Below are 23,241 nucleotides of genomic sequence, written 5' to 3'. Positions count from 1 at the left end.
CTGTGAAATGTCTCTGTCCCCTTAGAGCTCCACTTTAACCAGCCTGAGGGTATGCAAAAAAAAAAATAGTGCTGCAAAGGATCAACACAATTGGCCTGTAGGTAATGCACCAGTGTTGAAGGAAGAACATTTTTAAAAGGCTAGATCACTCTGCTCCTTAAACTCCCTTGTATTCTCCCTGTAAATCTGGCCACACTCACCATGACTGATCTAAAATATTCCATTTTTAATTAGTTCCAGGCTTGCAAATGTGATTGCTACATCTGCACGACACAGCAGTGCCAAATCAAAGTCTGAGGCAGATGAAGGAGTACCGAGCAGTTTAAAGACCTGTTGAAGGAGAAAGCAGGGCTACTCCACTCTTGGAAATTCCTTTTTGGAAAGTTTGGAGCAGCCAGGTCCCCACCTTGATCTCAAAGCCCCATTAAAAATGAGCAACTGGGGCATATTCTTCATCTTCACTCAGGTTCAAAAGCCCAGCTTTCTGAAATGATCCGAATCCATAAACTTGGAGCTGTTCCAGAGATGTCTCTCTGCAGACATACTACAGATCTAGCATCTCTAGATTTATTTACTTACTCATTTAGCAATAACCTTTCTGCAGTAGTTGTACCTGGAAGCTGGGGATCACCACGGTTCACTGAAGTCCAAAGCTGTCACTGTGTCAGAATCTGGGTAAGATTCTCACAGGAGATCCCATGACACAGAGGGGGAGCAGTCGTCCCATTCAGTCTCAGGTGACATGCCAAATGTCCTTCTCTCATCTTTCTTTGCCACATAAATCTTTTCCTTCAGTGTCTTTTTTGGTAGTGTCTAACACATTGTTATTTTCTGTTCTTTGTCAGAGGCATAAACTATTAGTAAGGATGAGACCTAAATGCCAATGGATGGATGTTGTCATGATAGTCAGGAGTCTTTTCTCCAAACCTGAAAGTTCCTTTGCAATGGAGCTGTGTGCAGCAGCCACTGAAATGGAAAGAACTTCAGGAGATAGTTAAAGAAACCCTTGAGAAATTATCTTATAAGGAAGACAATACCACGAGAAGGAATGCATCGCTAATAACAAAGCGTCCAAGCATGACTGACTGACAGAGAGACAGATGGACTGAGAGATAGTCACAAGTATTACCCTGGGGAATTTTATGCCAGCTGAACCTAACATTTTTTTGTGGTTCACAGAAATCATTGCTCTCTCTGCTTAGATGTCACGACCAAAGCCATTGTAAGCCTGTGCATATGTTATTCTTTTCTTTTTACTTCTGTAAATGTTCTATGTTTCTCTCTGTCTCCCTTGACAGCCAGGCTGAAACTCTCTCACAAGGACCAGAAGGTTACATCTAAACTATTACAAACTGTGGCTTACATAAATCTAACCATATGCACTTTTGGAATGTCTCGTATTTTAAACTACAGGTCTCTGTGTAGCTGTTCTTACTTTCAAGCTTCAAGTCCAAATAAAGAGAAAATACAACTCTGTCTTGTCTTCCTGTTTCAGTAAGCTTGCCTTGCACAAGCACCTGGCCTCCCATTGCATCAGAGTGGATCACAAAATCATTTTGCTTGCAGCATGTGGCTGCAGGCTGACTGCAAATAGGCACCAAGGCAGAGTATGAATATGGAGGATCCTAAGGGTGAATTAACAAGAAGCAAAGTGCCATTCTTTTTCCAAAATCTGGATTCTGGTGAACTGGTAAGCCAGTCTACTGCTTCTGTCTTGCCTTGACAGGATTAGCAGTACCTATCTGCAGTGTTGGCCATGGCCGTCAATTAAAACTAAACACATTTCAGTGTGGCTGCCAGCCAAAAACACAGAACCTGCCAAAAATTAAACATAGAGGATCTGCCTAGTTTCAAAACAATTGTGCCACCACTGCGAGCAGGGTGTGCTTATAATTCCAGTCTAATCCAAGCACTGCCTGTGCCAATTCCTAGCTCACGGAGGAGGCCTTCCGAAGGAGCCACCCCCAGCTCTGTCTGTCCGCTATCAGATCCTTTTCTCTTTAGTTTTAGGATCACCAGAACGTTACTCATAGGAGAACCTTTGTTCTGTCCGCACTAAATTATAGCATTATAAAATCATTAAGGTTGGAAAAGACCACGGAGTTCATCCAGTCCAATTGTCAACCCACCACCTCCGTATCCCTCAGTGTCACATCCCCACGATTCTTGAACACCTCCAGGAAAGATGACTCCACCACTTCCTTGGGCAGCCTGTGCCAGTGCATCACCTCGTTCTGAGAAGAATTTTTTTCCTTTTATGTAAAAAATATACGAGACAAACAAAACCAAAGGGTTTGGTAAAACACCACGAGCGAATTCAGATGTCTTGAATGTGAATCCATTTTTGACACCTCTCTTGAAGAATAACCGAATCAATTAAGCTTGTGAAGTTAATGAATAATGAAATTTCTTTTCAATAAAGCTACTATTGTGGGCAAAACTTTCTCATAAATTATATGTTGAGGTGTGCCATGACTGTCATCACATGCTGAATCAAGCTAACAAAAAGTTTATTGACTATGTATATAACCTCTTTTTGCAGTTTCTAAGCTGGAAATAGATACTCACTGAAAGAAGTATATCTGAAATAAAAGGTGATCAAATTAAATCTCAGAAGACAAACACAGGTTGGTTTTCTTCCCTAAAATTTTGGAACATTCTGGCCCTCCAAATGGAATATCTCAAAGCTACTTTTGCTCGAGTGGAAATCCTCTCAACACACATTCACGGATCTCCAATCCAAAATTGCATTTTAATCCTTTATAACAATGATGGAAACAGTTCTGATTTCCTAAGTTATTCCAGAACAATAGGAAACACAGAAGAAAAGATCACAGGTGCAGTGAGGAATGGGGACGACTGCACAAGGTGGTAGGTAAGCAGGTATGCACAAATAGCCACAGTGATGGTAGAAGGCAAGAAACATTTCCTGTCATCCTAGAGAGTTCTATTTTGGGTTTGCAAATCACGCTTAAAATTTATAAGAGAAGAAAATATGTCTTTAACCTTATATTTAAAATGGAAACCAAACAAAGATGCCAGAGCACATTCTTCTGTGTTACACTGAACTTAGCAATGCCTGACAGCCATGTTTCCCCTTGCCAGAGACATCCACTTGCCTTTTCAATTAGGCTGAGATTCATTCCAGAACTGACATGATGCTGGGCCTGGATAATGCTCATGCATTCCAGCTTTCACCATTATTACCTCAAGATCTGGTAACGCAGAAAGACAGGTAGATCGAAGGAAAGAAGAACTGAGACACTAATAACAAAACACTCCACATCAGTCTCTGCTTTTCATTCCGAAATCCCCTAAAGTACATTACAAATTGAGTTCTTTATCTCCCCAAACCACCTCATTCACCCATGAAATAGGACCATCCTAGGGGGTAGAAGAGGGACAAGAGCAAAGAAAGAGGCAGAGGTTTAACTTCAGCCCAATAAAATAATTTTAAATCAGGAAAAATAAAACAAACCAACCCAAAAGCAGATTTCTTTAAATACCAGATACTAGGACTCTTACCTCTTTATTTTGCCTTTTCTAGGATGCAGGTAACTGTTCCAAGGTTCATAACTCACATTTTCAGATTGCTTTGGCAGCCTGTAGGGAGTAAATTATTACCTTTGACTGGCAGGTCACTGAATGCTCTATTGCCCACCCAGAAAAGCTCAGGACTGGTTTACTGCAGTGCCTTTTCTCCAGGGATAACTCTCATATAAACTCTCAACCTAGGCACCACCAAAGTAGAGCAGAATGCCATAGCCTCTCTATCTTAAAGAACTGCATCATTAAGGAAGGAATGACAGCAGAATCGGCAATATAAGATATTTTTCTATCTGTATACACCTACATGCAATGGTCTATTTACTCTGAAGATACTTACCATCTTTCCCTCTTTTTGAGCATGATAGGCAGCGCTAGCATACGTTTGGCAACAAGCAGAAAAATCAGTTGTCTGTCTCTGGAGTTGTCCACCTTTCTCAACAGCAGCTTCAAATGCTGTTTTGTTTTGACACATGTTTCCAATAAAAGCACAAGGTTTGTATTGACAAGAGGAATGCTGGACCAGACCACTGGCATTTCAGAGCAGCCACAAATCCTGCTTTCTCCGAGCCCCTAAGGGTCAATTCCATGTGGCAAAACTCCCCACTCTCTAATTACTCATGTTCTTCCACAACCACCCTCCTTATCTCATGAGCTACTGTCAGCTGAGGCTGATTTTTCAATTATTTAAAGAGGCACCATCAATTCAGCTATGCCCTATTTACATACATAAAATCAAGAATATCTTTCAAATTACTTCTGCTATTTCTGCTTCAAGTGCTGCTCTGAAATTTGCACGTGGGCAGTGGAGGTTTCCCTCCTTACAGCAAATATCTCAGAGTTCTGGATGTCTGTGTGAAGAGCAGGCCACTGAGATGTGTGAATGAAGAGCTGCTGCTGAGATACGTTTCTTTAATGGTCTTAGTTTCATAACTAAAAGATCAACGAATTTTCTTTTTCCTCTAACAGCTTATGATCTATGCACCTCTTCAGGTGCACAGAAATGCCTCCATCAAACCTCCTAGCAGGAGAGACGATGCCAAGTGCTGGATTTCCCCTCACACGTCCCCAGACCATCAAGGGAGCAATTAAGAGGAAATGCAGCTAGCTGAAGGCCACCAAGAATCCCAAAAAATCCTAACACAGCAACTGGGACAAGGGCGCTTGGTCCTAGCCACCTCCTTCAGGGAGTGAGAAAGAGGTTTGTTTGTAGCTCAGCTCCTTTATTTACTGATCTCAAAGAAACTTGGTGATTCCACGTGTTAGGAATCAAGTTTACTAAGGGGGTATAGCCAAAATGGCGATTGATACCATGGACATTTGCCTTCCTACTACCAAAGCAAAATAAATAAATAAATAAACAGTTGTGGAATTCAATTTAAAATAAAATAATAATAACAAAAAAGCATTCCTGAGACACACATGGACGTTACATGCCATGAGTTTCCACGTCGTCACATTTCATCTCACACGGATAACGGAAGGCCAAACTAATTTTTTGAAGCGACCAGCTGGGCTCTCAGGAGAACAATTCAGCTCATTTGTTGTCCTTCTGCTTTGATGTACTTCACAATCTCACATGAAATCAGGCTGCAGTGGGAACGGCCAGGCTCAGTGGACAAAAGGCAGCGGGCTCCCTCCTAGGAGGCTAATCAAAACCATCCAACCCCAGCAGAGGGAAGGCACAAGCAAAGAGCCAGTGAATAACTAAATATTTGCTACCCTTTAAATAACCTTGTCACCGAAACGCAGAAGTACACAGATAACTCCATCCTCCTCCTGAGCAAACACGCTGTGCATATTTAACTTGACAGGTTTTTCAAGACTAGTATTCCATAGCTTTCCACATTGTCCTCAGCAGGACACAGCCAAAAGTCTGGAAAATAATATCTTCTCTAACTTCACTACTCCCTCCTCCACTATTTTTTTTCCTTGTAATCATCCATATTATTAATAGGAGGCAGCTGGTTCCCATTAATGTTGGGAAAACTGGTCTATCTCAGGAATTATGGTTTAAATTGGCTTGTAGTCTGGGGGAATTAGCCATCTGCACCTGGCCTAACATGGATATTTTCAGCCATGCTAATCATAAACAGGGCTTTGTTCTAGTTGTGTCCACTCAGTTCTCTCTGTCTTTTTATTTTCCTCTTAAAGAGTGCAAAATAAAAAAAAAAAATCAGAAAAAAAACCCAACAACCAAGAAGAATCCTATTAACCCCTTCACAGAATTAATCAAAACTGATCTGCTTTGTTAGTGACCTGCATTTCCCTGGGTGTTTTTAACTGAGAATCACTCAAGTTTGAATGGGGCCCAGCAGAAGTCGTACAGCTTCTCGGAGGCTGAAGAGAACTGGCTTGCAGAAGAGGCAGTTGTTTGGCAGGACAGCTGTGATTTAGCAATCGCTTTGTGACGTCCATGAGAAGCGTAACACCATGTGGGCAGGAAGGGCTGTGCACCAGACTGGAGCTGGAAAGAGGGAGGTTTGCAGCATTTAAAGCAAAAACACCAGAACGCTGCAAATTGCTCTCAAGAATGTGCTATATCATAAAGTGATTTTTTTTTATTCCTTCCCATTTAATATCCATTTTTGGCAAAACAACTGCGTTTATGCAGTGCTTTTGGGCAGAGATAAGAAAAGGCCTTCAAAGGTGGGTGAAAATAAATGACATCACCCGTTCAGAGCCTGCTCTCTTTGTCTTAGAGACTTGGTAGTGCAGGTATATGCTCCATCCCCAAACCCTGCAGGAATCCATCCACAACCACAGTTCTGCAGTTATAGAAAGGAGTGGTTTCTACTACAGAAGAACCAACCTGAAGTTTTGACCACGTATATATTTGTTATTAGATTTAAAGATTATTTTTAAGGATTCAGCTTCTCTCTCTCTCCATTAGTCTTCCTGCCTTAGTAATTATGATTCGCCAGTGTAAATATGTTTGAAGAAGATACAGATAACTTAGAGGACTGGTTCATCAGTGGCTACAGAATGCAAAGAAGTGGAAACAAAATTTGGCTTGAAAGTCACTGAAGTACATGCTAGGGCTTAGGAGGCTCTGCCAAGGGCCAGCTCAGCTGCTCACATCCCACCGTTTTCTTTCCCCCTGCATCCCCTGCTCACTTTGACTGCAGACAGGATATTGTGTTAGCCCTGATACTACAGCTGTTCGTACACACAAGGTTTTAGGATGAGTTGGCTTGCAAGTAAGAATATGGTTTGACATTTGCAGCTCCATCTGTGCTGTGTTTGAGGCTGGATTTTTTTTTTGTGTTTGAAGAAAGCTCCACAGGCCATCTTTTTGTGGTGCAGCATCATTCCTCCACCCAGGCTTACCTCTGGACAAGTGCACTCAGATGCCAAAACTATTTGTATGCCAAAAGACATTCTCTTTCCTCCATCCTTCATCCAGTGTCAGTCTACAAATAGTGGCCATGCATGTCCTAGCCCACTCATGCTCCCTCCCTGCCTGAGTCTAATCAGCCCATTTGCTTGCTCACGCGTTTTGCAGGATCCAGCTGTAACAAGAAGCAGAAATTCTGACCTCTAATGCAAAAGCCCATTGCCATGCTATTTGGATCAGGAAGTGCCAAAATCTCAGAAAGAAGCTTGAATCTTCCAGGCCAATTTAGAGTCTCCAGAGGATCGTATAGTTTGGATAACCTACAGTCAAGCATTACAATTTATGGGAGCTTATCCAAACCAAACTCTGACTCAATACGCTCGCCCATCAGCAAGCGAAACACCTCGCAGAACAAGGTGTGCTGCCAAAGCCAAGGAACCAGCTCTGAGGTGGGGCTGGGCAGCATGGGGACAGGGAAGGGACAGTGGGGGAGGTAATTCTGGAGCCAGGGTTTGGCCAGCAGGAAAGATGCAGTCACCCTCTGGGTCAAACGGACAGCAGCAGGGGAAATGGAGCATAAGGGAGGCTGCTTTTAATAAGCAACTCTGTGAAACCAGTTATAAAGCAGATATATAAATCACTGGCTTTGGACAGCAGGGCAGAGTGCTGAAGCCCCCAAGGGGATGGATGAACATCACATCCACAGTGCTTGGTGCTGCTCTCACGTGGCTGCAGCTGAACGGCTGAGCCCCATTTTATGCCCGATGGCTCTGTAGGAGCACCCTGTCTGCTTGAGAGCCGGGTTTACTGACAGGGAATGAAAGGGTTGAGGTGGGGCACACAGTCATCTTTAATCTCAGTGAGCTCTTAAGAATTTACTGAGACAGCCACAGATTCCTGGAAATGAGATTTCCCACCTCTTCAGGGACCAGGATTTAAGTATGAAAGCCAGAATAATGAATCTCGCATGAGAAAGGTATATTAAAAACAAAAGAACAGAAATGACACGACTTCAATAACTGAGGAAAGGCACCTGTAATCCCCAGCCGTCTCTGTAACAGAGCTGAGTGCAGTGCCTGTGATCCAGACACAGCATCCCACGACAAATGTAACGTGAAGCAAAGGGCTCCCTGGATATGCACTGGGATGCACTCCTTTGCCTGACCCTCACCAACCAGCCTCAATCCCCCTCTGCTCTGGGTTTGCCTCTCTCCCTAGCTGAACTCCTTAGAGCTAATCTTTGTTGTAATTAGTGCAGTGCCCATCGCAAACTGTCCTCTGTCTGCACACTGAATGTGTGCCTTCTTGCAACAGTGCAGATTGCATAGCCTAAAACAAAGTATGAAAGCACAAGACACAGCCTCCCAGCTGAGGAGATCCAGCTGTGGAAGAAACCTGCAGCGGAAATGAGACAAATCCAGTTAGAGCACCTTTGGGAAACAGTGAAAACCCTTCTCTGTTTCCATCATGGGCAGGAGAACATTCACAGCTTCACCATCTCCCCACATCTGAAGGAGAGAGATCTCTTTTGCCATAAAGAAGACGAGAACCAGACACATCTGAACCTTGCTCTTGTTGTTTTTGTGTGTGTGTGTGAGGAGCACTAAAATATTATATTGCTGCGATAACATGAAGGATAAACCATCAGGAAATTCACTAGAAGAAAATACCAATGGGAAATATTTCAGGAGTCTGCAGAGTTCCTTAAACCTTCATGGGAGACGAAGTGAGACTGGGGAGCGTGCAGACAAGGGACTCTGTGAAGATTGATTTCTGTATCATAGCCATATAAAGAGCCCTTGGGTTTAGTGCAGTGCATGAGGATTCACAGAAGGGAGAACAGTAACCTACACTCCAGGCAGCACTAACAGATGGGATCTGGAGTGTATCACAGGCCTTCTCACAGACCCTTGGCTGGTGGCTGCTGATTTCAGCACGGTGCTCCAGGTTTTTTCCAGTACATCCCCTTTCTGGGCCCAAAAACTCAAAGCTGGCCCCTTAGGTTTGTTTCTCCCAAAACTAAAAACCTTAAGTCTCATGTTCATAACTGTCTTCTCCTTCCCAGTTCACACAGTGCACATCTAGACATCTCCAGAATCATCACCGCTTTAGCTATTATTTTCCCCAAGGCTTTACCTGCTCTCTTGGCACTGGTTGTGATTGCCTGTACAGCTGTGCCCACACTAAGATTCTATCACCAGCAGCAATCCTATCTCCCTACATGTCCATTACATTGATGTAGTGGTGCTTTCCCCTATGAAGTCACTGGCACAGGGTGTCCAGAGAGATGTTGATGCTTCATCCCTGGAGGTGGGATGGAGCCCTGGGCAGCCTGAGTTGTTGAGGGCAATGAGCCCATGGCAGTGGGGTTGGAGCTCCATGATATTTAAGGTCCCTTCCAACCCAAACCATTCTGTTATTATATGATTCTAGAACTCAGTCTCAGGAACACACTTTCCCATCACCAAACAAGGTTTCAAGTCTTGCAGGAAAATCAAAGATAAAATCAGAGATGTCAGACGATGGGCAAAAGAATTTTTTTCATTCTTCCTCCTTCATCCTTGCTCTCTTTATAGGGAAGCTGAGCTGATAACTTGGGTTCTCTTCCAGGTGCCATAGCTTGCTAAAGAAGAACTTGCTTTGAAAAGTAAAAGCAGAAAAGTCCAATAGAGAAGGATGAGGAATTAAGAAGTCTATGAAATCTGTTTACTCCGTGCACGTAGGGTAAGGATACCTGTGCAAACCTTGCAAAAGGCATTCCTGAGATTAATAGGAACAAAGCACAAAGTCTTAAGTGTCCCAATGGTAAGAGGGAGATAAAATGTGGCAGGGATTGACTAGGGTAAGTACTCTGAAGAAACAGGAAATAAATAACTGACCTTGAGATCGAGTGTGTATGGCATAGCTCAGATGAGGAAGCAGAGATTTTAAATGAGTTTCTGTGGAGATGAAGAAAGGATGAAAGAGAGATGAAAGAAAGGATATCCACATACAGCTCGGCTAGTAGGGTTTTTGCTTTTGATTCAGTTAAGATTTTTCATTTTGCTACCTTTGCTGAGGAAAAGCTTGAAAAAAAAACAAATGGGCAATAAGTTGATGAATTCATGAAGCCTAACGCTTATTCTCTGTTGTGACAAGAACATCTCAGCTTCAAAGCAAAAGACAGATGGGCCACAGCTCAGCAGCAATGTGAGACTGCCAAAGAAATTAACCCACTGAAATTAAGCTGGAAAAATGAAGAGCCCAGAGGGCGAATGGAGCCGTAGTTCATGGAAGGCCCTGTATGGTGAGGAACAAATAATATGGACAAAACTCTCATGTGCACATTTAATTAGGGAAGGGAAGACAAAGGCTATGGGGATTTGCAGCACTTGGGTGCAACAATTTCTAGTTTTCCCTGTGTTTTGCTCTCAAGGAATCACTATCAATTGGCAGGCGCTTAACGATCTACCCATTAAGATGATCTACTCATTATTTGTCCTATTCCTGAACTGCTGTGCACATCCCCCATCACAAATAGCCTTTACCTGTGCATATCAAACCCAAATATCCTTGCACACCCTGAAGTTGGAGCTTACCTTCTGGTCATACCCAACGTTGCAAGAAGTGCCTTTCCCATCACCAACTTCATCACTCAAGGGCTTCTGAAATTCACAAGTTTCACATGCTGCTTGGTTCCAGTGAAAACATGATCTAGTAGCAAAATAAACAGAAGAAAATGCTCCTAATAGCACAAAGACATAATTCAGAGGGTAGAATTCATTATGGGAATAGCACATCTCTCTGTTACTGACCTTAAAGTATCTTACTGGCTTTGCTTACTTCAGAACCTGATTCCACGAAACAAAACATAGCGGGATAATCATATTTATTTGTTTGGTTTTCCACTTTGTTCAGTTGTCCCAGTTTAAATCTAAGCCAAATGTTACACTAAAAAGCCCACAGATACACATGCTTTTTTATTTACTAACAGGAGTAAGAAAATAGGTTACAACAGCCAAGACCAAAGGTCCTCGTTTGTAATGTAGTTAAAGGTCACCCACAAATTACAGGCTGTGGGCTCTAGCACCACTTCACATAGATAGATACATATGCATATATGTATTTACAACTGCTACATACTTATTTTCCACAGTGTGGTGCCCAACATTTCTGCTATATCTGACACACAGACAGCTGTCTGGTGCTATATTTAACACAGGGAAACGTTTTCCATTGGGTGGAACTGGAACAGGAGGAGGAGGAGAGGTGACATGGCAAAACCAGCAGTGCCAAAGGTAACTGTTGTGGTTTGTGAGCTAAATGGCTGCTTGTGTCCCTGATGAAGTAGAGGATTAAGCCTAGAAGCTGCTTCACTAAGGAATGGCTCAGCAGAAGTGGAAAATCTTGCAGCTGTTTGATGGCTGGACTAGATGATCTTAGTGGCCTTTTCCAGCCTTAATAATTCTCTGACTCTATGACTTCATTTATCTACAAACAAGGGAGCGGACAGGCGGAAGCACCAAGCATCATCAGAATGCCTAAATAATACTGAGATTTGTGGACAGTTCTAAATCTGAGAGGGAGCTATTTACATTCATGTTTACTCTGCCTTTTTCCTCATTGTTTCTCCGTAGCTCCTGCCATTTGAAAAGCTGAAAACTTGCATTCTCAGGAAAATACTTGACTTCAAGGATCAATGCTTTGTGAAAAGTTGCAAGTGCTGTGAGCCTAGCACTACAACCAGGGAAATAGGCAATAAGCCTATACAAAGCAATCACCCAGCAAGTTCACGTGGTTGATGAAATTGCTATGGAGCAATTTGTAGTCACCTAGAAATCAGAGATACCAGGGGAAGCAGGTGGTGTGTGAACACATACAAAGGAGATGTGGCCTCTAGATTATTTCTAATGAGCCACTGAAATTACACTTCAAAGCTGACTAGACTTTGGGTGAACACTGGTCTAGGTGATCGGTATAAGTCTCATCCAATTAAAATTATTCTGTGAGCTTCAGATTTTGGCCACAAAAAAAAAAAAATCAGCTGGAAATAAAAAAAAAACAAAAAAAAACCATGTTTTTCAAACGGACAAAGGAGGCAATCCAGGTTGAAAATTGAGAGGTGAGGAAAAAATAAAAGAGTTTCTTTGTTTGGGGTTTAAATTGTACCCTGCCTGAAGAATATTTTCTCAACTTCTGACATTTTCTAAGTAGTTCTTCACTGACGTTGTGGAGCTCCTTCAGTTGGATGCTGCTAGGTGAGGTTTATTGCAAGGTTGCTTGCTGCTGTGAAGGGGTGCATATACTCTGCAAAAAGTGACCAATCAAAGCATGGCACTCGCAGGGCAAATGGAGAAGATATCAAGCCCCACTTCCCCTCGCCTTCTGCTCCCTCAGAGAATCACACAAGTACAAAACCATGAAAACAATAACCCCAGCTGCAGAGGCAATGAAGCAATTTGTTAGGGAGATGACATTTTTAATGAGAAACACTTGCTGGAGGAGAACAAAAGGCCCTGTTTGGTCAGAGAGATGCTCTTGATACTCCTCTGAAGTGCATGAAAAAGTAATTTCATTTGAGCGTCATACACAGAGCAGCTGAATTTCCTGAGGCTCCAGATGTTGTCCTGTGCAGATGTTGAACAAATGGAACTCTGTCCTGATGACATGAAAAGAAAAAAGCAGGCCTTCCTAAACTAAAACTCAGGGAGCAGAAGATTTCACATCCTAAAAGAAAAAAAAATAATTATAATAATTAAAAAAAAAAAAAGAGAGAGAGAGAGAGGAAACAGTGTAAACTGGGGGAAAAGAAAGTTCCTGAAAATGATCATGTTTTATCAGACTTGGGGTAACCGTTCTCAATTGTACAATAGATAACTGAAGGAGCTGAGAATCTGGATTTGCAAAATAAGTTCTGGCTCTGGCTTCTCTTTTTCTTGGCTTTGCATTCATTCTTTGACAGTAATCTGGCTGTGATTCCACTGATTTCGTTCCCTAGGAAGGGACAGACCCTGAGAAATTTTATTAGGCCAGAAGTTATTGGAACTTTCTTGGGTGACTGACAGGTTCAGAGTCAACTGAAAAATTATAGTTGATGTTTTACTGAATGACTCTCATAATAAATGCACAAAACTACTTATTGAGATTACACTACCATACTTCCTGAACTGTGGGGAGGATAAGGAGTTTTGTGCCTCAAGTGGTAAAAGCTTTTGAAATAAGAGAGCAGACCAAGATCAGCTCTCATGTTAATGAAGACTAATGAAATATAATGACCTCAGTACTCAAATACTTCATTTCAGAGTCTTGGGATGGGTGATTCAGTAGATTCAGATGATTACCAGTCTTTGTCTGTATACAGAGCCTATAGAAATTCTGATGTAAATGAGAATAGCCTTAGGTCTGATGGCTTATGCTCTATTTTTTTTTCTGACCTTTTAGGCCTTGAAAAATAGAGACTATTCACTCTTACTTCCAAATCCCAAGTCTCCTTCCGACACAGCATTATCCTTCTGTTAAGTGGTAGCAGATGAGAGAATCTCAATCACTGCACAAACATGAGAGCATTCCTGCCTCTAACACATGTCCCTTTCCTAAGGACCAGGGCTGTCACAGGCAACTCACCCTTTAACAAAGCAATAATAAAAGCCAGGTTTGTGATGCTGACCCATCAGCAGGTGGTACTGTGTAGTCAGTTTATAATGAATAAAATGAGAACAATCTCATTTTGAAGGGGAATGTGGAAGAAGATTAGCATCAAATCTAACATGAACCTAACCAGCAAAGTTGAACTGAGACTCACCAGATTATACACTGAAGGAGAAGGATTCTTAGATGACTTCTAATATAAGCATCAGCAAGCCAGCTCACAGCCACAATGCTGGTGGCTCATAGGAGTATAGTGCTTTGTAGAAACCTGCTTGAAGCAATTCCATAAAAGTGAATTGACCTTACAATGGAAAAGTCAGTTTCTATAGAATTATTGGGTGCTTCCTAAAGAACCCAAATTCCAACAATAGGTACGGCTTTGAAGTATGTTACCAGGTTTTAATTCATGCATATGTTGCCAGAATGGTCAATTCACATACACAGTAGTCAGTGAAACTTCTAGTTCTCACTTACAAAAGACCCCAGGCAAACAATGCTTTATTTTCTATTCCGAAGATGTTTGCATTAAGTCCTACCCCATCAGTGCTCATCATCATTGGTTGCTAATGAGAAAATATCACTAATGTAGAGAGAAATTAAACACAAATAAGACTTTTTCGGACTCCCTTCCTCTGAGAACACACTGCAGCAGATCATGCTTGATCCGTGTGGGATATGGGAGGTTTCATGGTGGCAAGAACATTCTGCATGGCCACACTAACAGCCAATGCTGCTGTGTGAGCCACCATAGAGGAGACAATTGGAGTGATGGTGGAGGACTGAGGGCTTCAGGCAGCATGTAATTAAGGCTGAGTAATGACAACACCAGTCCAGAGTGCTCATGAAGTCCTGCTCCTGGCACAAAGCAGTGCAGATACTTGCTGCAGCCCCACGTTGTCTCTCCTGCGTCATTTCCCTCAGCAATCCCAGGATCATCTGCACAGCAGATGCTGCATCTTCTTTATCCAGCAGAGAAGCCCATGGAGATGGGCTGCACTGATGCACACCAAGAACTGTTTGGCACTTACACATTAGTTCTAAGAGGAAGCTGGTGTAGGGCACAGAGGGGTCAGAAACCCTTTGCTTGTGCATCACTAAGCAAGGTGGAGCCAAACACACCTCTGCCATGATGGTATAGCAGTGGGGTATCATTAGGAACAACCTGGGCTCAAACACCAAAGGGTCCCTGTCTTCATTTTTTGAGACTTCTTGATCTGCTCAGTATTTCATTCAACATTTCAGAACAATTTTTAAAAGTCTCCTGGGCATATATATAAAACATTTCCTTAAAATTATCTGGAATACCTAGCTTCCTCATGGACTGCTGCATGAACACACTTAAACTCTTTAAAACACCAGGGAATGATGATTTCCTTGTTCAGGAATCATATGTGCACTTTCATGGGTCATTAGGCATGGATAGCTCTGGAGGTAGTCGAAATCTTTAAGCTCCCCTGTCTTTTAGCAAATGGGAGAAAACCAGAAAGAAGACAAAGAGAAAAGAAATAATGAACATTTTGCATGGCCACTAATGAGCTATTGCAGGTCATTACTTCTATTTCCAATAAGAATCTAAATTACAAACTGGTTTGAGAATCAGTTGCATTAGGTATTTACTTTATAATGAATGTGACTGCAGTTTTTAAAAGCTAGTGTACAGGATGGCGGAGAGGTTATAAAAATCCAAGTTACATATTGGATTGTGTGTACACACAATGACTGTATTATTTCTAGGGAATTAATTTCTCCTTGCCCCCAAAACTCCCTCCCCCAACTCCTCCCAACTTTCCAGACTCTGAATCATTTTCTAATAGAATCTCAACAGGCAATAGTATTAAAAATGTGTTAGATGTTAGTGTCTGGGCCAGGAAAAGCATGACAATCTAATACAGAGAATCTAACTGGGGCATTCATCCAAGCCTGCCATCCGTCTTTCCACTCTCTGTGGTCTCTCTCCCACTTCAGGATACAAAGATTGAGCAAGTCCTTGGAATAATGGCAATTAAATGAGATGAGCTCTACCTGACAATATTTCTTTGCCAGGCAGGTTGCAGGTCCCAGGGAACAGATGCCCTAACTTAACCATTTTCCTCTTGGTAAAGGCAATTTGAATTGAGAGTAATTTCAGTACAAAAAGGCAGAATAAAAACAGCAATCTCATTCCATTAAAGGGAAAAAAGAACCCGTAAGCCCCAGGCATCACGATTTTGACACTTGATTTTCATTCCACAGTGGAACAAATACGAAACCTTTCAACAGTTCTCAAGAAAACTTTCAGGAGAGCAAGACAAGCCAGAGTTAATGATCTTGCTGGGTGGGTAAGACCAGCAAACTGGAACAGCAGCACTGGGAGAATTTGAAACAGTGCCTGATTCCATGTCTCCATATTCTATAAAGGATTCAGTGTCAAGATCCTCCTCTAAATTAAACAAATCCCACAGCTATAAGCAGTCTGAGCAGCAGAACTCAACCTCTTCCAGTTTTTGATAAAATGACTTCTTTAATAGAAACACTTCTTCACCCCCTCCAATTCTAATCCTTGGGGCTGTGGGAAAAATAAAATAAAATCTTGTTTTGACCAGCGTGAAATTCTGTCTAGATTTAAGTTGTCCATTTACTCCCTTCCTATTTATCACAGCAGAACAGACGAGTTCAAACCAGAAAAACAGAAGCAGAAACCTAGTTGAAAAATACCTGTGTATTTTCAGTATGCCTGCCTTTCATGAGATAGCCAGGGTGGTTAAAAATTAATCAGTCAGCAGCATAGGATATCATATTTGGATGCTGGTGTGTTCAATTAAATTCTTGCTTCAGTAGTGCAGACTGCAGCTGTCTCTGAAGGTTTGAAATCGCCAAAGGCAATATAAAGAGAGAAGTAAGGAAGAAAAGGCATTTTACAGAAACTATCTTATGCACTTGTTATATCTTACCGAGGGAATCTTTGTCTGCAAAGAATGAAAGGAAACAAATTACACTACTGTAGTACACTTCCAGTGGGTTCAGTACACAACAGTTAAAAACAATCTCACTCCGTCTGAGGGTAGTTCTGAATAAAGGAGGTGAACTAAAACTGAAGAAACACGTATTATGTTCTCCTACTCAAATATGCAGAGTATGGAAGGAATGACAGACAGAATGGGACCTTTTTAGACACAGCAGCCAGCCCCCTCACACTGCAGGTCTCATAGCATTTTATCACAGACTGTCAAAACTTTACCTTGAAATGAGGCTGTGTTTCAGTGAATGGAGGAAACGGAAAACATATCTCACTCCCACCTTTCCAGTCCAGTCTCAAGGCTCTGTACGCATGGTAATCCCTTCCAGAGGCAAGTCACTGCCCTGCTTCCTAACGAAGTCAAATATGCTGGTTTAAGGACTTGCCTGTCTTCACCAAATATTTACATAACACCATAGTTATCCTATTGTCTAATCCTTCCTCTGAGTCAGTAGAGAAACAAATGCTGAAACAGAATGCCTCAGAAGGTGTTACTACTGCAGCACAGTAAATCTACTCTATCAAAAGGGCCAAAAATTCCCATTTCTTGTTTTCTGCTGTGCAGAACTGTTTGTGTCAGCCACCAGTTCTACAGAAATATTTGTTTGAATAGCTAAGAAGTCAATAAAACACTGAGACATTGTTTCCCTTATCTAAGGTGGTAATGCTTCCAACAAAGAACGGCTCAATCTATCTCAGTGTCTGAGTGTGAAATTCTAACCAGGAGATCAGGATGAGGAAGGATGGAGTTTAAGATGAATAAAAATGTGAGTAGCTGCATCTTTGTACAGTATTATCAAAAAGCAAAATAAACACCCCGAGGAGAACAAAGTCAGTTTTGTAAAAGGGCAAAGTACAGTGAGATCAGGTCTCAGCCAAGCAGAAGCTTTAGAAGTTTCCATACTGCCTGGCCCACAGAGTAGTATTTGCTTCCCTGTAAACTGTGCAACCAAAGCTTAGAAGGTCTTCAAATTACCCTGCTGAATGAACCTGACATGATTGATACAGAAGTGCAGTCATCGTTTTGTCACCCACTGAATTATAAACACCTCTGTGAAGTCCTTCCCAGTTTATGTGCTTCCAGTCAGGCTGCTCTATAGACAACATGCATTTAGCTGTGAACATTTTGCACCTAGTGCAAGGGCACCTCTGTGCTTCTGGTAACTGCCGGCAGAAAGTCACTGCTGTGTTTTGTTTGGTACTGAGTCAGGAAATGCCTAACTGAGACAGCGTGTGTTTTATTCCTATTGCTTTAAGCAAGAGACGAAACAAAAGGAAACAAAAGTTGAAAGCTGCTGTGGCTGAATGGTGTTTATTTTAAATCTGAAGAAATAAAACCAGTATCTTCTTCCACGGTTTGAGTATTTTCAGTGTCTGTATTAGAGTGTATAAAAACAGAAGTGGGAGGAAACAGCATCTGCAGAGGGTAGGTGGGGCTCCCCCAGTCCTACAGGTCTTTCACAGAACTGCTACCTGAATGTGAGTGCAAGGGAGCCTACCTATAAGCACATTACACTATTACATATTGTATCCATTAATCCCTGCTGGTTTTGACCTATGGCTTCGCTTTTGGACATAAATGTGCACAACAAACTAATTTGTGAAGAAACTACTATATAAATTACTTAAATTACTGAGAATCTCAAGAAACGTCGAAGACTGCAGAGGATGACCACAGTCTTGTTTGCAGACTTTTTGACAATGATCTCCTACACAGAGAAGTCCTTGCACAGGACTTCTCATCTCATCTCTGTGCAAAGGCATGGCTGAGCAACAGAAACTAGTGCCACACCTCTGCTTCAGGAGAGTGGCATGTCATACTGTAATTGTCCCTTAAGAACTTGGGTGGCTGGCTCAGTGTGAAATGAACAGCTGTTATTTCCAGCTCGAATAGAGGAGCAGAGGATCAAAAGAAGTGGATAAGACTGGGATTGAAAGCATGGATTGAGCAGACCAAGGTATACGGGACTTTAAATGAAAAAAGTTTGCTGTTACAGAGGATTGCTCCACAGGGACAGCCCGAAAGCACGGCCGACACAGGAGGTCTGGTTGCCAGCAAAAATTTCAGCAGATTGAAGTTGCCAAACTGAGTTCTTCAGCCAGGAGAAATGTTTGGTTGGAGCAACCAGAGCAGCAGTCGCAGATTTGTACAAAAAAGATGTGTAAGAAAACAACAACCCCTTTCCTTCCATACCTGGCCTGCTAGTGTGATTTTGGATGTTCACAGCGATACCCAAGCATATGTAGAGTGCAGTCAGAGGTGAAAAGGAGGAGGAGAGAGGGAGTGGGAAGTTGAATAAATGTCCTGTGAAAGTCTGATATAAAAATAGCATGAAAGCCTGATTTTACCAGCGTGGAGCCATATGTGACAATGCAGCACATCTAGAAATAGTACACGTCTCAGCTGGTGCTTTTGTGTCCATCTCCGTTTGCACTGATACTGTACTGCCATTATTACTACGTAACAAATGTGTTCACAGCACGTACAAATAGGATCTCTCTGAGATAAAGTGGAAAGCTGAGTAATTACATTAATTTATCACACACCTTTGGCTGCTTCACCACCTTCTCCCTCCTGAATAGTTATTAGCTTTCAAAACAACCCTTAATGGAAGAAAATCTTAAGGTGTTTAAGAGAAAGGAAACCAGGAGGGTTCTATAAAAGAAGAATAAGGTATTACTGAATATATCCTGAAACTGTGCTGGCTCCGCTCTTCTTTTCTAGAAGTGCAACTCAGTATAGTACACTGTACAACAGTACACTGCTGCTATACTAAAAGACAACACAGATCCAAGACCTATATAGTTAAATTGTCTTCAATGCTTATCAGGCTTAAAATCTCCTGTAAAGCTATTAACACTAATTAAGATTGCTAGAGATCCTTGGCATTAGTATCTCATTAATTTATTGATCTGTGTTTTAAAAACAGTTCAGATTTTGTCACCACTACTTGTGTTTAGAGGTTACTCCAGAACATCTGTTGATAACATCCTTGTTTTTCCAGCCTAAAGGAACCACTGATTGATCTGTTCCCTACAGTGTGATGAGGTGAAAAAGTAAGGTAACCCCCCACTTAGAAAAAGATCCCACCCCAAGCAGAACAGCTCTTAGGCATGTCAGCTCTTAGGCATTTCAGATCCTGATGCTTTCCATTCCCAACAAAGCCATTCTACCAGGTATTAAGGACCCAAGGAGGAGGCAGGTGAAGCTCAGGTTAGTTCCCCTGGTAATTAGGATTATAATAATCCTATTGTGCTTCATTTACTCATACACATCCTCTGTCTCAGAAGTCAGGAATATTTGCATTCTTGACTCTGCTTAACAAACACAACACTTTCTAAGAATTTCAGGGTTTTGGTACTATAAGCCAACATGCTGGAAACATTTAGGAAAAAAAAATAACAGAATAACAATAGATAGCAGTGCTATGCTCTCACTTTGATGGGGTTTAGGCAGTGGGATCCACAAATAATTACCACATTCCATCAGGACAGATAGATGACATTTGTCATTTTCAAGACTCTGCCCTTCCCGGCCCCCTGCTAGCTCTTTTGTGTGGTTGCTGATACTCACAGCTTCTTCATGGGATGGGACCTTGAAAAAGGTTTTGCTGTTGGTGTCACATGTGCACCACAGAGACTTCCTGGATATTCACATTGTTTCTGGTTGGGTGTCACCTGCCACAGCTTCTCTTCCAGATTCATCACGTGGATGAAATTTGTAAATTGCTCTCCATCTCATCCAGACACAGAGATACCTGCAATGAATGAAGAGTTATGTCCATTTACTGCCTTCATAAATAACTGATTGCTGTTGAAGGCTTCTGGCTGTTCACAGGATGATTCCATGAGTAAGTAGCATAGAGCACGTACGTTTATACAGACACACAAACCCAAATGCTGGGGGGAGGGATTGTTGTTAAGAAACAGTTGGTCTGTTTCTTTGACCAAACTCAGCGTTACATACAGACTTGTAGATCTGCCTTTGGTGCTTCATTACATTTGATTTTCTTCTAGATCTATGCTAACTCCCAATAACCAACAATTCTGCCTATCCCATTCCCTCAATGGCCAACTTAATACTTCACACTTCAAAAAACATCTAAGAAACGTCTTGAGTTATCACTACCACTGCACTGTCCTCATGCATCTCTCCTTTATCCCTTTCTGAAAGATTCCTTTTATCTGCTTTTAACAACACGAATACAAGCTCAGGAGCATGATTCAGCTCTCTGTATTGGTGCCAGCCTGACTCATGGCAGTTCTAAAGAAGCTTAACTTCACCACTCGCTATTTGCTACAAGGCTCCAGGATTGAAATCCTGTGGTCAGAACCAGCCCTTGGAGCAGCTTACTCAGCAAAGCAAGCAAATAAAACACTCAGATTCATGATGCTGAATTATTTTTGCTTTTCCCTTGCTTCATATCTCAGCATATGGACATCTGTTTATCTCCACTGATTTAATTTACGAATTTATACAGTGGCAGTAGCACAGCACTAAGATAAGCCCTCTGTTTTAATAAAAAGCAATTCTAACAGAGAATGTGATGAAGTATCTAGTGTTATGCCATACAGCTGGAAAGACGATTGAACAGTGAGGAGTTTGCTTCTGAAATATACTGGCAATTTAAAAGTCTTTGCAATTCGATGGCTCGAAGTTTTATGCATCACTCAACTATGTTTGGCAGTTTCAGTATCCTCTGGGCACCATGGAAATACAAATACAACATGAAAACAGGAGAGTGGTTTCAACAGTTGTGGGACAGAATGGCTCCAAGCACTAACCTTAATAAATCTTTTAAATCCCAAGTTTTGAAAATTCTGAATATTCAACAGTGAGGTTCAAAGCTGATCAAACAGAACCTAGAATTCGTTTGATGCTTTATACCTGGTGAAAAATCAGTACACCCCCCATTTATCATTGGTTATTTAACATATTTCTTCCCCTTCCTGGCTCTGTTCGGATACTAAGCATGAGAAATGCCCTTCAGTGATGCCATCCTACAGCTAACCGATGCCTCTCACCTGCAATGCCATGTGAATGAGATCTGGTTTCAGAGGCTCTAACAAATTGGTTTTATACAGATGAATCTCATCCTTCATACCTTTGATATGCAGAAGTTGTGCACAGCAAAGGGGAAATCTGGCAGTGAATTTCTATTGCTCAAGATCTGATCTCAGTGCACAAAGCAAAATCCTGAGATTAGAAAAATGCATTTGCTTCTGGGAAATATTCTACATGCATGAACATGTTGGGAAGACAGCTTCTCTTGGCACTGGATTGTGATCTGTATCTGCAGCTCTTTGTTCAGAGGCAGAAAAAGGGTGAAGTTAGGAGGGAGAGACTGGAGATAGCATGGGTAAGAGGCCCAGCACTTTCTTATACAACTCCAAAGTAAAGATGACTGAACTCTGCCTGTCTCCTCAGACTGAATGGCCCTGCGTAACAAGCTGAACAGCTGAAGGCTGGAATTGGGTCAAATATTGGGCAGAGAGAAATCTGAGATAACAGATTCCTTTGCCCTAGGCTGGCCACAGGGTGTTATGAGCAGTGGTAACCTTGAAGCTCTCCTCTCCCCACCCGAGGTCTCTGGCCCCTGCCAGCTCCAGCCTCTCCCCGTCTCCAGCTTCCATAACGTGTTCTCACTCCTGCAGAAGAAGGAGACCCAGAGAAGCCATTCACCAAATAAGCACTCAGGAATCCCTTAACCATCTAATAAAATCTCCTATGACCCATTTAAGTGAAGGAGAGCAGATGACAGAGCATTGCTGTCTGTTTGCTTTAATGTATAATAAAAACTGGAACAGAAGATAGTTGAAATAAAGACTTTCAAGCATTAGTTTGTGCCAGGATTCTACCTGATGATTTCTAGAGGTTGCTTTAATTAGAGCTGACAACCTTCTAAGGAGGCACCCAACTCTTTTTAAGTGACGCAAAATAAAAAGGAGAACAATTTTCACCATCACTTTGAAACTGAAACCACAGGCTTTATAAATGTTGACACTTGCACATAAGATTATAACACATGGGTGATCAAAATTTCTCTCTGAGAGGCTCAATCTTCACCCATTCAGACGTAGGGATGCATGTTGACTAGCAGACACACATACCTGCTGGACAGGCTTCTAAAGGATCATCCTCAGCCTGTTCCATAACATCTGGGTATTTGCAGCCATCAGGTGAATTGTGAAAGAAGATTTGGGAAGGGGTTCTCTCATAGCTGTTCCATGACAGTATCCCTCAAAGTGTCCTTGAAAGTCAAAGACATATTGAGAATCACAAAAGTGCAAACACATCATGTCCCCCAGCAATTCTCCACTGTAAAGGGAATGGGAGCAAACTGGAGCTGCCACATGCAGAGATTTATATTCCCAAAGAGTGGCTGGCTACCTCTTATTGCTCAAGAAATTGACTCAACTCCTGCAACCAGGAGTGGTAGCCGATATCCTTATCCTGAAGACAATTAGCACTCATTAATTCAGGCAACCACCTTAGATTTTTTTTCTTAAATAGGTGATAACAGCCTCCCTCCAGAGCTGACTGCTCCAACACATTGCTGTGACTCTAAACATCTGCAAACTCAGGTACTAACCAGGAAAACACCTGTACCTGTCCAGCTTCTCCTGAGCAGAAACCACATGTCCTTCTGACACCCTGACCCTACATTCTGAAAAGTCCGAAGAGGCAGACACAGCACATCAGAGATCTCCCAGTACACAACCATCCCCAAGCCCA

At 42.0% G+C, this 23,241-nt stretch overlaps 1 long non-coding RNA gene across 1 annotated transcript; it reads right to left on the bottom strand.

Annotated features, from left to right (window-relative positions):
- Window positions 1-10,473: 10,473 nt before the first annotated feature.
- LOC136047036 (uncharacterized) lies at window positions 10,474-22,669 on the bottom strand. The gene is made up of 3 exons (XR_010622042.1): window positions 22,617-22,669; window positions 20,080-20,263; window positions 10,474-10,576 (listed from the first exon to the last, which is right to left on the bottom strand). It is a non-coding gene; the product is annotated as an uncharacterized LOC136047036 (long non-coding RNA).
- Window positions 22,670-23,241: the final 572 nt, after the last annotated feature.

This window comes from Cyrtonyx montezumae, unplaced genomic scaffold (assembly GCF_038088225.1).
Source record: "Cyrtonyx montezumae isolate F1298 unplaced genomic scaffold, pur_monq_1.0 scaffold_17, whole genome shotgun sequence".
NCBI lineage: Eukaryota > Metazoa > Chordata > Aves > Galliformes > Odontophoridae > Cyrtonyx > Cyrtonyx montezumae.
This window is presented reverse-complemented; position numbering and strand designations above follow the sequence as displayed.